The following is a 15,978-nucleotide window of genomic DNA, read 5'->3' as shown; positions in this document are numbered from 1 at the left end:
TGGGGCCGCTCCGCGGGCCGCCGCCGCTCCACCGCTCCGCTCCGCGGCCGCGCCGCGCACCGCTCCGCCGCCCTCCGCGCCGGCTTTTTTTTTTTTTTTTTTTCCTCCTCTTCCCTCTTTCCTCTTCTGATCTGGCTTTTTTTTGGCTGCTGTTTTTTGCCCCCCTCGGCGGAGGGAGGGGACGGAGCTGCCGGCGGCCGGGCGGGGCGGGGGCAGGAGGCCGGGGGTCGCGGGGCCTCGCTCGCCACTTTGGCAGCGCGGCGGTCCCGACTGCCTGATAGATTACTTTCCCGTTAAAGATATACTCGGAGGCGGCTCCACGTGACCGCCTGACGTCAGGCGCCCCGCTGTGAAGTCATGCAAAACTCGAGTTGTTTCATGGACTGTCAACAAAGACCGGCGGCGGCTCCGCTCCGCCCGCCCCGACGGGGCCCGACGGCACCGGCACCCTCCGGCCCCCGCGGAAAAGTTGCCGCACCGGGGCTCGCCGCCGCCGCTCTCGGTGCGCCGGGCCTGGAGCCGCCGCTCTCCGGGTGCTCGGCAGCGCAGGCTCAGCGGATGCGCCGCCGCGAGAGCGCTTAAAAGCACCAAGTTTGGGCTTTGAAACCACTTTTCCTTGGGTTTTTTCTTTTTTTTTTTTTTTTTTTTTTTTTTTTTTTTAATTTTTTTTTCCAGCGGCAGCAGCACCAGCTGGGAACGGAAGATCAGAGAATAGCTATCGATTAATCTATTAGGTTAGTTGCAGAGAGAAATAAAAATGACTTAAAATAACAAAGGGAAACTATAAATAAAGAACCTTTTAGCCGGTTACTTTTTTTTTCCGCTTTTTTTTCCTTTTTTTCTTTTTTTTTCTTTTTTTCCCTTTTTTTTCTTTTTCTCTTTTTTTTTTTTTCCTTTCTTTCCGAAGGTGTTAACGACTTAATCATTGCGGGCGTTAGCATATGAAAAAGTAGGAAATGAGGGAGTGTGTGTGAATGTGAGGACCGTATTGCCGCGGCCCCAGGTAAGCCCCGGCCCGGGGAAAGGCGCCCGGCGGGGCGGGAGGGGGCCCGGCCGCCCACCCCTGTCCCGGTGCGGAACCCCCCGCCTGGGCCCTCGGCCGCGGGTGGCTCCCGCGGTTTGGCTTTTTAATCCGTCCTGCCGAGCCCTTTGCTCTTGTACTTCCCGCACGTGTTGTCCGATTTCGGTAAATACAATTAAATGAGGAAAACGCCCCAGGAGCCAACGATTTCCTATGAGCGGCGCTGGTTTAAGGAAGGCAATTCCCATCCTTCCCCCCCAAAATCCACCGGAGCTGGAAAGGGTCGCTGGCCCGGCCTGTCGCAGAGCCTCTGCCGGGCCGCTCCTGCCGGGACGGGCGCGGCCCCACGGAGGGACCCGCGGGGCGGATGGGGGGAATCTTCCCGCGGGGCGCGGAGCCGTTTTCCCTCCGCGCTCCGTTTTTCCGCGTCTCCCAGCGGATCTTCGCTGCCCGTGACCTCCGCACCCGCGCACCGCCCGCTCTCACACGCACACACAGAGTCACATACCCACAGGCACACCCACACACACGCACTCGTCTTGCGTGTCCCCCTGGCGCACCGCAAAGGCTCTCCCAGGCAAAAAGGAGGAAAAACCCCAACTCGGCAGCCCCCTGTTCCATTTGTTGCGCTTTTCTTAGGCACAATAAAAGTCAAATTAATTGATTCGTACTATTAATTACGGTGCTTAGCGTGAAAAGAAACGTTTCCCCTCGATTAGGGCTCTATTGTGCTAATCCCGTGTTCATTCACGGCTGCCGGCTGAGCGGGGCGGCCCCGCTCCGCGCCTCTCCGCACCCCTCCGCGGGCGCTGCGGCGGCTCCCAGGCCTTCATCTGCTGAAGTTTAGGGCAGCATCTCGAAGCCCATCCCGTTAGAAAGTATTTAGGAGCTCACCCGGGAGGAGAAAAGCTTTTCTAAAAATCAGGAAAGTTTCCCCCAAATAGCCCAGGAGCCCCGGAACCCATCGAAGTTCAAGGGCTGAAGGTGAGCGCGAGCAGGAGCTACGTACTGCAAAGCGATAAAACAATTAATGCAGCTCCTGTGGAGGTGGAAACCCACAATAATGACATGGCCAGAAATAGAAAGTGGGTGCCCATATAGACAGATAGATTTAGCAACAGGAGAAAAACAAACTGTATCGTCTGGATCGATACGGAGTCAAATAAAGACACGGCAGTGCAACGGGAAAAGGGAGGATGGAGTAAGTTATGATAGAGAGGGAGAAATTAATTACAACTCAATTTGATTCTAATATGGGAAAGCAAGATCCTGGCTGCGAAGCGAGTTAAAAATAAATCCGGAGGCTGAGCCTCGGCGGTGGCGGGGATTGTGGAGGAAAGACAGGGCTGGGGCAATTTCTGCTTCTGTAATCGTTTTAAAGGAAGGAGAAACCAAAGGTGTCCCCTTGCAGCTCCTTAAGCCTATTACTTTCACTAATGAGTTATATAAATCGTTGACCTGACCTGGATTAAACCAGCATTGTCGTGCGGTACAGACGTGCGGGGGTAAAGGGGCTCGCAGGAAAGGGGCTGCGGGTGAGAAATCCCTATAAAATAAACACGTCCAAGGGAGGGGACACGACAGGGACACACAGACATCCCCCGACCGGGGCTGGGGCCGAAGCGGGGCGAGCGGCGGGGCCTGGACCCCCCCTTCAGCCGGGCTTTTCACTAAAGATGTAGATTATTAAATATATATAATTTCCCCCTCTATTTTTAGGCCTCCATTTGCACGTGTTTGGTTTCTTTTTTTTCTTTTTCTTTCTTTCTTCTTCTTCTTCTTTTTTTTTTTTTTAATTGTAATAAATCGTCCGTAAACCCGGCAGACCTCAGTGTAAAACGAAATTGGTCATGTTTCCAAAACGGTTTCGGATTTATTTGTATTGGAAATGTATAAACATCCATTCTGTAAAAGGCAACACGTTTAATTAACGATGAGAGAGCAGTTAGGGGCAGAAAGCTAGTAAAATTGTGTGATAAATTTATGGCATTGTTAGCGTGCTTTTAATTATGGCTATTATGTTAATTATTTCACATTAGCATGGAGTTATCAGCAGCATGTCAGATTTAATCAAAACGAGCCTTTCTCTCGAAAATTGTGCTTTTCATTCGCCGCGAGGAGAACAGGGGGTCCCGAGCCGAAGCCGCTTCCCCCCTTCTTTATTTATTTAAAAATAAATAAATGAAGGCTTTAAAAAAGAGACTTCCCAATGAAAACAGTGGCTGGACGTGATCCGGGCTGGTGCAGGCGGCAGATCCCTTTAGGCTACAGCGAGCAGCGCAGGGAGGCTGAGGAGAGAAGCGACGCTCTTGTTTTTTAGGAATTCACCATTTTCACCCCCTCCGGAGAAGGCATTTTATCATTTTGGATCATTCTGTCAAACAATATGATGTTGCTCATTTTTATCTGTCCCGTTTTACAAAGCCCCCGTTCACACTGCTGGCCAGGACAACGCGCTTCAGTACAAAAGAATAAAAGAGACAAGCCGGGAGGATATGGGATCGCTGCATGGATCAAAAAGGAGGAAAGAGGAGGAGGTGTGTGCGTGTGTGAGTGCGTGTGTGTGTGTGTGTGCGCGGTGGGGCTCGCAGCGGCCCGGGGCCGGCTCCGTGCCCGGCTCCGTGCCCGGCGCTGCCCCGCAGCTCCGCCGCCGCGGCTCCCGCACACGCTCCGCAGCCCCCGGGGCCGCCCCCCCCGCCGGGGCGCTGCTGCCGGGGGAGGCGACCCGCCGCTTCCCCAAAGGCTTTCGGCGCTTCCGTGCAAAAATAAAAAGATTTAAAAATAGAGAAATACAAAGAAAAATTAAAACCCGCCGGTTTGCCAGCAGCCGGCAGCCAGGCGGGCGGCGGAGTTTTGGGGGGCTCCGTCCACGCCGAGGTGCGGAGCGGCCCCCGCCGCGCCGGCGGCCCCGCTCCCCGGCCCCGCGCCCGCGGAGAGCCGCGGCCATCGCTCCGCGCAGCCCCGCGCAGCCCGCCCGGCTCTGCCCGCGCCCCCTCCTCCGGCCGGCCCCGCTCCCCCTTCCCCACGGGAGCGGGGGGCTGCGACCACGGCAGCCGCTGGCTTATTTTTAGAGCATTTCCATTCCTCCGGTTAATTTTAGATTGATCCATTATTTAGCCCCAGTTCGCCTTTAGGGAAACCCAAGCTGGGGGCGGCCGGCGATCCGCGGCCGCGGGACTTTCCCCCGTACGAGGTGCGCGGCCGCGCAGGGAAGGCAACTTTGGGGATCCCCCCTCCCACCCTCGGAGCTGCCGGAGGGTCGGGGGGCCGCGCCCCGAAGAATCTGCGCCTCCCCCGGCTGGCCCGCGGCCCCCCGCGCTGTTTGCGCGCTGCCTTTCCCGCTCAGCTTGGGTTTCACCAGGCGCAGATTTTCCATTTTCTGCAGCCTTTTCCCCTTTGGGAGACACCCCCAAATACACACACGCCCCCCCTCCCCGCCCCTCCGAGAGGGGCCGAGGTACCGCGGCTGCCCCGCGGGCCCGGCCCCGCTCCCCGCCCGGCCCCGGGGGACCGCGGGCGGGCGGGGGAGGCACCAACCCCCCGTCCGGCCCCTCGGAGGGATGCGGTTGCATGTGCGGGTACGTACGCGGGGATTTACGTGCCCTCACATGCTCCCCCCGGGCAGCCCCCGCCGTCGGGGCCGGGGAGCGGCTTAGCTCCGCACCGTGTCCATCCTCCCACCGCCCCTGCGGTTTCACCCGGAGCTTCTCCCTGCTCCGGATCTAAACACCAGCCAAACGCCGTGTTTGTGTAGAACCGCGAATCGCCTTGAATTTGGGGTTCGTTTTCCTGTAGGTGCGTCTTGGCGCTGGTCATTGCCTCTTCTCTGCCTCCCGTCCCCTGGGAGCTGGCAGGGTGCAGATGGAGGGGCACCCAGCCGTGCTGGCTCAGCTCGCCTCGCAGAGAGACATCCCCGAGCTGGACACAGGCAGGAAAACATCCCGGGGAGCTGGGAAAAACAGGCAGCAGCGCTCAGGTGTCCCCATGATGTATCCTCTTGGGACCCACAAAATAAAATTAAAAGGGTCAGAGGAGTGGAGCCTGGTACAGCATAGAGATCTGGGTGCTTTACAAAGCAGGGAGAGAGCAAAATTAATCAAATAAGTTAAGATACAGAATTATTGTTAGGCAAATTGGGCTATGTGAGCAGAGGAGCTCTGCCGCCTTTTGGGCAAGAGGGATGCAAAGTTAGCTGAGACCTGATTTGAAAAACAAAAAACAAAAAACACCCAAACATTTGGCAGTCGTTCAATCAAAATTCGTTTGTTCTTCAGATGTTCATTTTGCAAATCCCCACTCTAAACAAATGGATATTTGTCTCCAATTTTGGCTGCAAGCACCTGCACCCACTCTTCAGTCCTACTCAGCCCTGGCATCCAGCAGTGCTGATTCCTGGAAGGGCCCTGCTCATGTCCCCACCCATCTCCAAAAAATGGCTGAAACTCATCCCCTAAACACCCTGTCACATCCCTGCCCCTGGAGGAAGCTCCTGTACCGTGAGGTGTAATAAATACAAAGGAACAAAAATCAGTGGCAAAAAAGTCCTTTAAATTTGATTTATTTGAATATATGGAGGGAAGGGATGGGTGGGAAGAGGTGACCCTGTCCCAGCTCCCGGGGTGCTGCATAGGGCAGCCCCCAGCCCTGCTCCATGCACAGCAGCAATATCGGGTCGAGACACAGACACCCCCCAGCTCATCCCCCGGGAATGGCCACTCGGGGAAGGGATGTGCTTAGGCCATCCTTGCTCCTTCAAAACTGGGGGTTCCTCCATTTATGGATGGAGAGGGGGCTCTGGATAGCCTCAGAAGGGAAGATGAATTTCATGTGAAAATGCCCCTATTTGTCTGAATAAATCGACACGACAGAGTATTTTTTCCTTCACCTCTGTGTGGCCCAAAGGGATGGTGCAAGTGGTGCCAGTTTGGCAGCAAATATGGGGACATGCCTCAAAAAGGGGGAATGCAGCACGAAAAGAAAGGACACAACTCAAAATGAGGATCCACAGAGAGGCAGCAGCAGCAGCTCCTTTCAAACCGCTGTCCCTGTGTGTTTTTACACCGACTTCGCAGGTAGGCAGGAGGTGTGAGGAGGACACAGCAGGGCTGTTTTCTCAGTTATTCCCCTGGCCAGTGAGATTCAAATGAAGACGCTAAGAGGATTTCCAGGGCTGTGAGGAAATCCCTTTGCTGAAAGCTGGGAGCTCTCCATGGGCTGGCCCAGTCCTCCTCGCAGCATGAAGCAAACACGCACTTAACTCACTGACACTCCCGTGAGATTTCCCACACCGTGAGATCCGTGAGCTGATCCGCGATTTCATCTTATTCCTCAGCACAGCCAGGACAGTGGTGGGAGCCAGCTCCCCCTCCACGTGCTCTCCTGCTTCCCAGGGCTTCATTTGTTTGTTTTCAGCAGGATAGTTTTGTGAGCCGCTCCTCTGGCTCGTGTACAACACCCTCGATTCCCTTTATTAAGCACGGCAAGACAAGCGGTGAGTTATGGCTGTTGTTAATAAAATTACTCTGCTAATATTTTTCCCCAACACATGGAATATTATTGATGGATCAGGGATGGGGCCCATCCCGAGGCACAGGGCCCATGCATCACCCCAGCTCCACGTGCACCATCCAAATGGGGCCTTGGTGGAGCGTAAGTGGTGCACAGGCCTTTTATGGGCCTTCTGCAGAACGGTGAATTTTACCCAAAATGCAGGTTAAAACCCATGTTAGGTATTAATGTAATCAGGTCCATAATCTCTCTATCAAAAACTCCCCAAGCGCCTCTTCACCTGCTAAACCAGGTAGCTCCTTATCTGGAGAGTGCTGTAACATATTCTAGGGGACTCCTTGTGTATTTTTGGTAAAGAAAATATTCATTGCTGAGCCCCTGTGAGTCTTGGCTTAGGGCAGAGCATGGGGAGTCACCAAAGGGCCATCCTCACCTGCCACATGACTGTGCCAGCCCAATGTTTTCCTCCTCCACCTTCAAACACAGAATTAAATGATCACAATTTTTCTATGAAAACTTGGTGACCTCCACAAACTCATTGGAAACAGAAGTGCCAGCTTCAGGAAGTAAAAATCCTTCTTTTTTTTCCCCCCAGATCTATTTTTTGAGACAAAAATTACATATTTTTAATTTTTTGGGGCAGCACATTTCCAGGAGAGCTGCAGCTTCCTTCGCCCACAAAGCTTCATCAACTTCATTCATCAGGGCATTTCTGCAAATTCCATTTAGATCCTTCACCTTAATAGAGGTATTTTATTAAACATTTTATTAAAGTCTTTTAATGCCTTCCAGGGCATGTTGTAAAACCCTACTGATTTCAGAAGCTTCTTTGAGGGATCACAGGCAGTGCAGAGCCTGGATGAACTTTTCCAGCATTTCCGTGTTGAGAGCCCACGTTGGCAACTTAGCTCCTGTGTTGGACAGGACAGATAAAACCAGGGAGGGTTTTAACTTTGACCAAAATCATTAAAGGGTGGTATTTCCAATTGAAAGGGGAGGATGTGAAGAAGAAGTATTACTTCCTTAAAACACACAGTTATTTTTATTTTTTGTTAGATTTCTTGCTTATGCTCAGGTAAGAAAAATTTCCAAGAGGAATTCCAGTTAAGGAGGTGATGAAACATGTTGAGCTGGTCAGGCGGTATTTGCAGTCTGTAAAAAAAGCTTATTTAGGGGCTCTTGTTACAATATTCCATGATAGAAGAGTTCAACAGGCATTTTTAAATGGATTCTGAGCAACTGGGCAGAGAGAAAATATGTCTATGGGACCATGAAACATTTATCTGTCCAGAAGGAGACAGGGGGAAAAAAAAAGCCAGGAATGATCTATCATAAGGGAGGAAATCTGCACCTCAGCATTTGCCAAAATGTCTTAATTGCTTTGTAAACTCATCTAAATAAATAAAACGTGGAGGTCTGTCTCTGCTCTCTGCTAAGGAGCAGCGAGTATTGCCTGGGGATAAAAGTCTTAATCCTGCCCAGGGCTGGGCTTGTTCCCAGTTTGGGACTGCCTGCTCCTGGTGCAGGAGTACAGGATGTTGTCACAGGGCTTGGAGCGGGTCCTGGAGGTGGGGAGTGATCCCTGCCCCAGCCTTTGGCCATGGGCAGGAGCCACTTGGGCATCTTTTAGCTCTGCTGGAAACTCACACCCGTTGTGGCTCCTCTTTACTTTTTATTTTTACAGCTCCTTGCGTTTTTCCTGGTGCAAAAGGCTCCGTGACACTCACAGATCATTCACTTTGAGGGCTTGCACACCACAGGTGTGAGAGGGCTCCTTCTGGCTCCTTGAGTTTATTTAAAACTTTCCAATTTGTGGCTTTCCTCCCCAAAATCCAGATGAGATCATTGCTTGGGGTGCATTCTCATGGTTCTTGTGACAAAGGTGATTGTCCCCCTCTACTCCTCTGTGCTGAGACCCCACCTGCAGAGCTGCCTCCAGCTCTGGGTCCCAGCATCAGGATGTGGAGCTGGAGGATAAAGTCCAGAGGAGTCCATGGAGGTGCTCCAGGGCTGGAGCCCCTCTGCTTGAGAGCCAGGCTGGGAGAGCTGGGAATGTTCATCTGGAGAAGGGAAGGCTCCAGGGAGACTTTAGAGCCCCTTCCAGTGCCTAAAGGTGCATAGCATTTAAACCATGCAAATTAATGAGACTTAAATATGTGCTTCAGGTTAACAATATTCTAACACTGAACTAGAGCTTCATTTTCCAGATAGGCCTTGTTCAAATTTGTAAGGTAAATTTTCATCTTCATATATATGAAATATCTTCCTTCCTGCCTTCCTCCTGATAGATTTTACCGTTTTATTTTCATTTCTTAGTGAACCTCGACCTGGAGCAATGGTCATTCCTGTATTGAAGCTGCTCCTAAAGGCAGCTCCTGAGTGGCTTCAGGGGCTCGCTGGAAACGGGGCTGGTGGGTGTTTAACAAACGCTGCTCACGGAGCGAGGATGACCAGAGCAGACTCATGGCTGAGACTTTGTCACACTATCCTGCTGCTTTGGCTTTTATTAACTAATTAATTTGTCTTCTAATAACTAATGGTCCAGTCCTGCATTCCTCATGCATGCAAAAAAGGGCATTTTCTCACAAAGCTGTGCCGGATCCTGAACAACTTCACTCATGGCATTGCTTCCATTGCAGTAACTATTTGCAGGAGTTTTCCCCTGAGTCAGTAAGGATTTTTCAGGCTGTCATTCTGGGAAGGACATATGTCCAGCATAGCTACAGCTAACATGTCCCGCATGATTTACATGTTTCTTATGTGTGTGAAATGTAATATACTTCTATGTTTTGGAGTCGTGTATTTAGATATGATCTCACGTAAGTCTGGCAGATAAATAAGTTCATCTCATATAGCACTGACATACTTATTTTCACTAAGGACTGCTTTTACTCAAGGACTTCTTTCCGTGCTTGGTAGGGTCAAGCAGCCTTGTTATTGGCTCAGCTGGATCATTATTAGGTCCAAATTTTCCCTTCAGTCATCTGAAATAAAACCACGTAAGCAACGTAACCACTGTGTTTAAGTTAAATACTAATGTTAGTTGTAGATCCAGTGGTGGAAAGATTGCTGCCTGTCTGTATGGGATTTAATAATTGCTGGGAACAGGAATGATGTTTTATTTTCTATCTGCCCACAACACTTCAGCGACCGATCTCCGGGGTTTTATTCCTTCAAAGAGTGGCGTGGAACAGGCTGAGCTGCAACTCTTGCCCAGGTGAATGGCACCTCCTTTCAAAAACAACTTTGTGCAACTCGCTGCAGAATCACCTGGACAGAAATATCCTTAAATTCACATTTCTTCCACATTGCTCATCTGATTTCCTGAAGCTGAGGAAGAAGAGGGAGGAAGAGGAGTGTCCCAATTCTGAGGAAGGTATGAATGTGAAAACGGAGAACTTAAAAAAAATTCAAGAGGAGAAATTAATTAAATAAATGCTAATATAGAAGTAAAAAACCCCACTGCCTGAGAGGAGGGCAGTGTTTTAATGGCATAATTTGTGAATAATCTTGCCGAAAGGTCTTTGTGCTCGCTGCCCTTTGGTACCTGACTGTGCTTCTATGCTGCAATGTTTGTTCCTGGATTCTTCTGCTAAAGTTTATAGATCCAACTTTAAAAAAAGGAAGAGCGTTTCCATAATTATCCCCTCACCAATCTACTGCAGTAAATCACCCCTCAGCCCCATGCCTTGGTGTTTAACATGAATCAGATGAGAGAGCTTCATATTTAGTTTAATAAACTGTAATTTCTGACAAAGGTAACTGTCACCTTCTGTTTCATTCTGCGCGTTTATTTTTCAAGCACCAGAGCTGACCTCCGAACTCAATCTGCACTTGCCTATTGATGCATAAATATCTGTAATATCACAGTAAATTAAATTCAGTTTTAAAGGGTTTCTATTTAACAATCTGTCAGAACTTTCACAGCATTTGATTTCTAGTTTCCTCTGTCCACTGACAGGTTTATCTCGGTATGGCTTGATTAATGAAACCTTTTATTTGCAGTAAGCACACCTATTATTACATAATCTCTTAATGCTTGCTTAGGCAACATTGTACTCTGACAGCAGGGCTCCAAAAACTTCCAGCCCCTTCACTCCCTGGCAGAGCAGGTAGCAGGATTTGGGGCTGGAGAAGGGATGGCACTGTCCTGCCCTCCACCCTTGGGAGTGTTCGCAAAATGAAGCAGTTTCCCAGTTTAGCAGGTTTGGAAATGTTATTTTCAAGGAAATTGGTGTTAAACGTGCCTTATTAGAAAGTATTTTCACCTATGATTGACAAATGTACATTTAATTTGTGTTTAGTGTTTCCTAGGGAGGAAAGGGATGTTCTCAAGATGAGTTCTTATGGATGATTTGTTGAATTTAGGGAAATACACTACAGCATAGCCTGGAGAAGTTTGTATAGGTTTGGATATCAGAGTTGTTGACTCCAATTCCTGGTTTTCCTACGGCCCTGGGAAAATCACTTCATCTCTCTGTGCTGTAATCCCATCTCTCTGATGGTTATGTGTAATGGAATAAATAGAATTACACCATGTGAGGGGCAGACTAAAACTGCTCCAGATGAGAGACAGTTGAGCCAAAACATTCCAGATTTCTTTCCTTACTGCACGGGAGGAAGTCGAATTCCTGATACCCCACACTTTCAGCACGCAGAGCTGCTGCTGTGACTGTGGAGAGCTCTGCAGCAAGGGCTTGGATGAAAGATGAGGCGCCTTGGTACCCTTAGGTGAGCAGAAGTGAGGAAGGAACCAGTAAGTCACACTCCTGGACTAGGAAAAGATGTGGTTTTCACCCTCAAGGGAGCTGTATGTTTAGACAAGTTAAGGAGAACTGCAAATATCCCTTGGTCCCTTAGGATTTTCTCCTTCCCAACTTGTACAGGTGAGGGTGAACTTGCAGCCCCACAGGGCGCAAAGGGGGTTCTGACACCAAATTCATCAGGGCCATGGTTCACTTGATCTTATTTACAGCTGGGTTTTGGGCTTTTTCCAAACTGCTCCTCACTGGGAATTCTTTGTTATAACCTGATTGTCAGACTCTGTCAGGTTCTGAAAATAAAGATCCCACTTCCCAACCTGATCACCTAAAATGAGATTGAATAATGTAGGTGGGCTCTGACATTTGGGTTGTCTCCAGCTTCCCAGGGACACCCTTTGCTTTTAGTTCTCCAGGATCTCCAAGAGACTCTCTTGTGGAAATCCACATCCCTCTGGAATCAAGGAAAAGGTTCTCACCAGCTCCAGTAAAGATTTGATTGCTTGCATGCCAATGTAAATATCACATGTAGAAAATGTCACTCCAAACAGTCACAAATCCCTCTTGTGCAGAAATATCAGGAATTTCCATGTCAGCACTATTAAAAAGGAGAATAATTCCAAAGGTGATTTGTGCACCTGTTTCTTCAGCATGAAAACATTTCAAGAGGTTTATTGCATTAAGATGTTAATCAGCATTAGGAAACACATTCTCAGTTCTGCAATAAGACCCAGAGAGGCAGTGTCATTCCTCAGTAAACAACTCACAAATGAGGATTATATTTGTCTGTACAAAAGCACATGCAACACTCTGCACATCTAAACCAGTCCTCAGAATATTTTCACGGTATAAAAAGTTGGAGAGACTCATTAGAAGCAAATGGTATATTTTCAATGAATAAATGCAATATGGTTTCATGGCCCTGCACTTGGTGTGTCTTTCTGTAGCTCCAGGAGCGACGCTCCCAATACACAACTGCCTGTCATAAAAGTGTTTATTTGCTCAGAGGTACAGCTTCTGCTCCTGCAATCCTGCTGGTGGAATTATTATAATTCTCCAACACGTTTCAGGCTTTTTTGGGTTGTTTCACACTCTGCTTTTTAACCTTCAACAACAAATATTGTTGTATCATGAAGACAGCAAATCCAAACAATTACATATGTAGTCCAAAGGCATACACAAGAAAATCAATATTTGACATCTTTGCAACTCCCTCCTTGGAGCAGCGCTCAATAGCTCTTATTCATTATACACTTATCTCTCTTTCAGATTCGCCTTTGTCACCAGAAACCCATTTTTTTTTCTCCTTTGACTTCCACATAACTTCTTTGCCCTGTACTTTTACAGATGCCTTCTGGCTATAAATACTAATGAAATCTCTTTGCTTAATTCAATTTTGCTGGTACACTTACAGTTATGACCTAACTTTCCCACGAGAGAGACTGATTGAACATTCCAATACCTTATGGATGGGAGCAAACACTCCACAGAACTGGACCGACAATTTCCATAATTATAGAATTCACAGCCTAATGACCTTAAAAAACAATAAAAAGATCTCTTGTTAATTCCATTTCTGTTACTGACATTCAAGATATTTCATTTTTCACAGGACAACAAATTTACTTTTTATTTTCAAAAGAGCAGTCTATCCTTTTACCCTAGATTAAATTTTCTGAATATTGGAGGATTTCATTGAATATTTAGCATTTCTTTGTCTTTTAAAAGTTAGAATATTTATGATCCTTAGAATGCTCCTGACTGATTTATAGCAATCAATTATAAGAGTGCGTTTTGAAATAGCCCTTTTAAAAATGAAGAATAGAATAATTAAAAAGATCAGAAGTCCTCCCTTGCATATAATTATTTCATTATTTCATTACAGTGCAGAAATTGTTTTTGCTGACTGCGAACAATTTTAATTGAGCAAAAGCAGTATTAATATACGATAGCAAGCAGTTCTTCCTAAGAAATAAGAGCACTAATTGCCTAAATTTTTATTCAGCACAGAGAGCCTTAAAAGCCACATTGTAATATAAACCTAATCACTGGGTACAGTGGATCCTTTTGCCGTGGTGGAGCCATTCCCAAAGCATAACCTTGCTGTGCAGTTAATTTATTCCTTCAACAGGTTTATTGCTGCATGAAACATTTGTTTGGGTGCTGATTTGTGGCAGGCTGAGAGCAGAGAGCTTTGTGCCAGCCCACCTGTGCCTGCCCAAGCAGGGCTGCCTGTGCCACCCACGGCCACCTTGTCCCCACGTTTTGGTGGGGACACCACCACGGTGGTGCCTACATTGCTTTGGCTCCTCACTTCCCATCGCCTGGCTGCTTTCTCCAGCTGCTCCAGGGTTTCCATCTGTGCATGGGGAGGAAGAAAAACACCACCAGGGAGAAATTAAAAGTGTGAGCCTGCCTTTGGTGTCTTGAATTTCCATGGGAGAGAGGTTTCCTCTTGCTGTAAGGATTTGGGGAGCTTGAGCTGTTGCTGAAAGCTCTTAACTATACATACCCCACCCTGGGTAAGTATCCATGCTTCTCCAAGGAGAAGGTGGTGGTGTTTGTTGCAGGCTGGGATTTGGGTGGGCTTGCCTTGGCCCAGAGACCTCTTCTCATGCTGCTGTTGGTCTCTGTGTTAGAAATATTTCACTGTCACCGGTGCCACCTCTCTTCAGGGGTCTGGACTTGCTGCCAGCTGCTGAAAACCACCCCTGTGCTGGCTGGCTGAAACTCCTTTGGCCACATGTGATGGCAAATTATTGTCAGCTTTGGAAACACAGGTTCCTTGGCCACGATGGTCCTTCCGGGTGCTTCCCACAAGGGACTTGAAGAAGGGTGGGATTGGGCTGTCCCCAGTAATGTGGGCACTGACAGGGACTCTATAGGGGCATGGCTATGGGGGCAAGGGCACTCACCAGCTGTTCGTTGCTCCCAAGCCCTTCCCAGCCTCTGGCATGTAATATTCTACTGTGCCAGGCACATGCAATCCATTCTTGTGTTCAACTCCCAAGTAGAGCTCAACATCCCACCTGATACAGACCAAGAAACACTGGTGAGGTTGGCTCAGAGTCCTTAACTTCTGAGTTAAGTCCTTAACTTCTGAGACAGTTTTTTGGAAGGAAGCAAAGTCTTTTTAATAAATAATAACACCTTAGCTGGCGTGGTGCTGGCAGATGGCTCGTGATAGTTTCTGCCTGAGGTCTCTGAGCTCAACGAGAGGAGTCTGGAAGTCCACGTCAGAGACACCGCGGTGCCTGGGAGTGCAGACATGGAGTTATCAGGAAATAATCGCTGCAGGGGACATCTGGAGTTTGTCTGATGTCCAAGTTTCTCCTATCACAGCGTAGTTGCTTCCGGGGTGCCGAGGGAAGCCGCAAATGGGGCTGCTGGTGGTTTGTGAATAAGGCTCTTTGTCAGTGCTCGGCTCTGATCCCCCTCCTCTCAAAGCCTGGCTGAAGCCCATCCAAAGAAGAAAAGTGGAAATGAAAGATAAAATTCTGGTCCAATGCAGCAGCCTTAATATAGTGTCTGAACGGGAGAGAAAAGATTTAAAATTACCTCAAAGTGAGGCTGGAAGTTTCCTCCTGAGCTCGCTGCTTTCCAGTCCCACTGTGAAGCCTTGAATGCAGTTTTGGTGCCAAATTAACACTGTAGTGTTCAAGTAAGAGCAGTGGAAGTACCAGTACCAATAACAGCCAGCAGCACTCAAACACAGCCGCATTAAGGATCGCCTGGCAGTAGGTGTGATGTATCCCTCTGCTATTCCATAGTGTCAGCCCTCAGGTACATAGTTATAATTCCTGCGAGAGGCAGGCTCTGGAGATGACAGACTGAATAGTTACAATCTATCATGAAACATTTTCAAGGATGAGTTAATGATTTTGTGCAATTTCCAGACCAGTTAGCTGAAGCCTGCAAGCTGGAGTTCCCCTGGGCTGCAGCTCACCAGGAACAAGTAACTGCTTTCTCCTCGTGCCTCAGTTTCCACTTCTACAAAACGAGTAAAGATCCTGCCTTTTCTGTGAAATCATTTAAATCTATTTCAGAAAAGTGCTGTATAGGAAATACTCCAGAGCAGGGAAGGTGGGCTTTAACCAACTTTTCTTGCAGCAAAATCAGGGCTAAAATTAGTCCTGAGTTAACACTTTCGTTTTTTCTGAAGAGTTATATCCCATGTTTTCCTGAAGTAAGTGCACAGGCTAAGACAGGGAATGTGTCTGTCTTTGCCAGTGACTTTAGTGTCTGGTATCTGTGCAGGTGGAGGTGGGAAATATTGGAAACTCCTTTTGTATGTGCTTGTCTCCAGCTGGAGCCTGCTGTTGTGTCCATGGGTTTTGTGCATGTGAAAAAGTCTTGCATCTTCCCAGCTGAGCTCTGCCCTGCTGTGGTGAAAGCCATTACAAACATCAACTCCACAAATCCCTGCACTGGCTTAATTTCCTTCCCTTCCTCCACCGAGTTGGTTTCAAAGAATTCCAGGATCACAGAATGGTTTGAGTTGGAAAGCACCTTAAATCCCATCTTGTTCCACCCTCTGCCATGGGCAGGGACACCTTCCACTATCCCAGGTTGCTCTAAGCCCTGTCCAACCTGGACTTGGAGACTTCCAGGGACGGGGCATTCTCCTTTGCAGAGGTCTGAAGCTTAATTTCCCAGCCTGTAAGAACCTGGTAACAGCCTGGCCATCCA

Source organism: Corvus kubaryi, unplaced genomic scaffold, assembly GCF_017639235.1.
Source record: "Corvus kubaryi isolate FWS band 111438036 unplaced genomic scaffold, C.kubaryi_AGA036_p1.0 37334, whole genome shotgun sequence".
In the NCBI taxonomy this organism is placed as follows: Eukaryota; Metazoa; Chordata; class Aves; order Passeriformes; family Corvidae; genus Corvus; species Corvus kubaryi.
The sequence above is the reverse complement of the archived record's forward strand: the minus strand, read 5'-3'. Positions refer to the sequence as shown.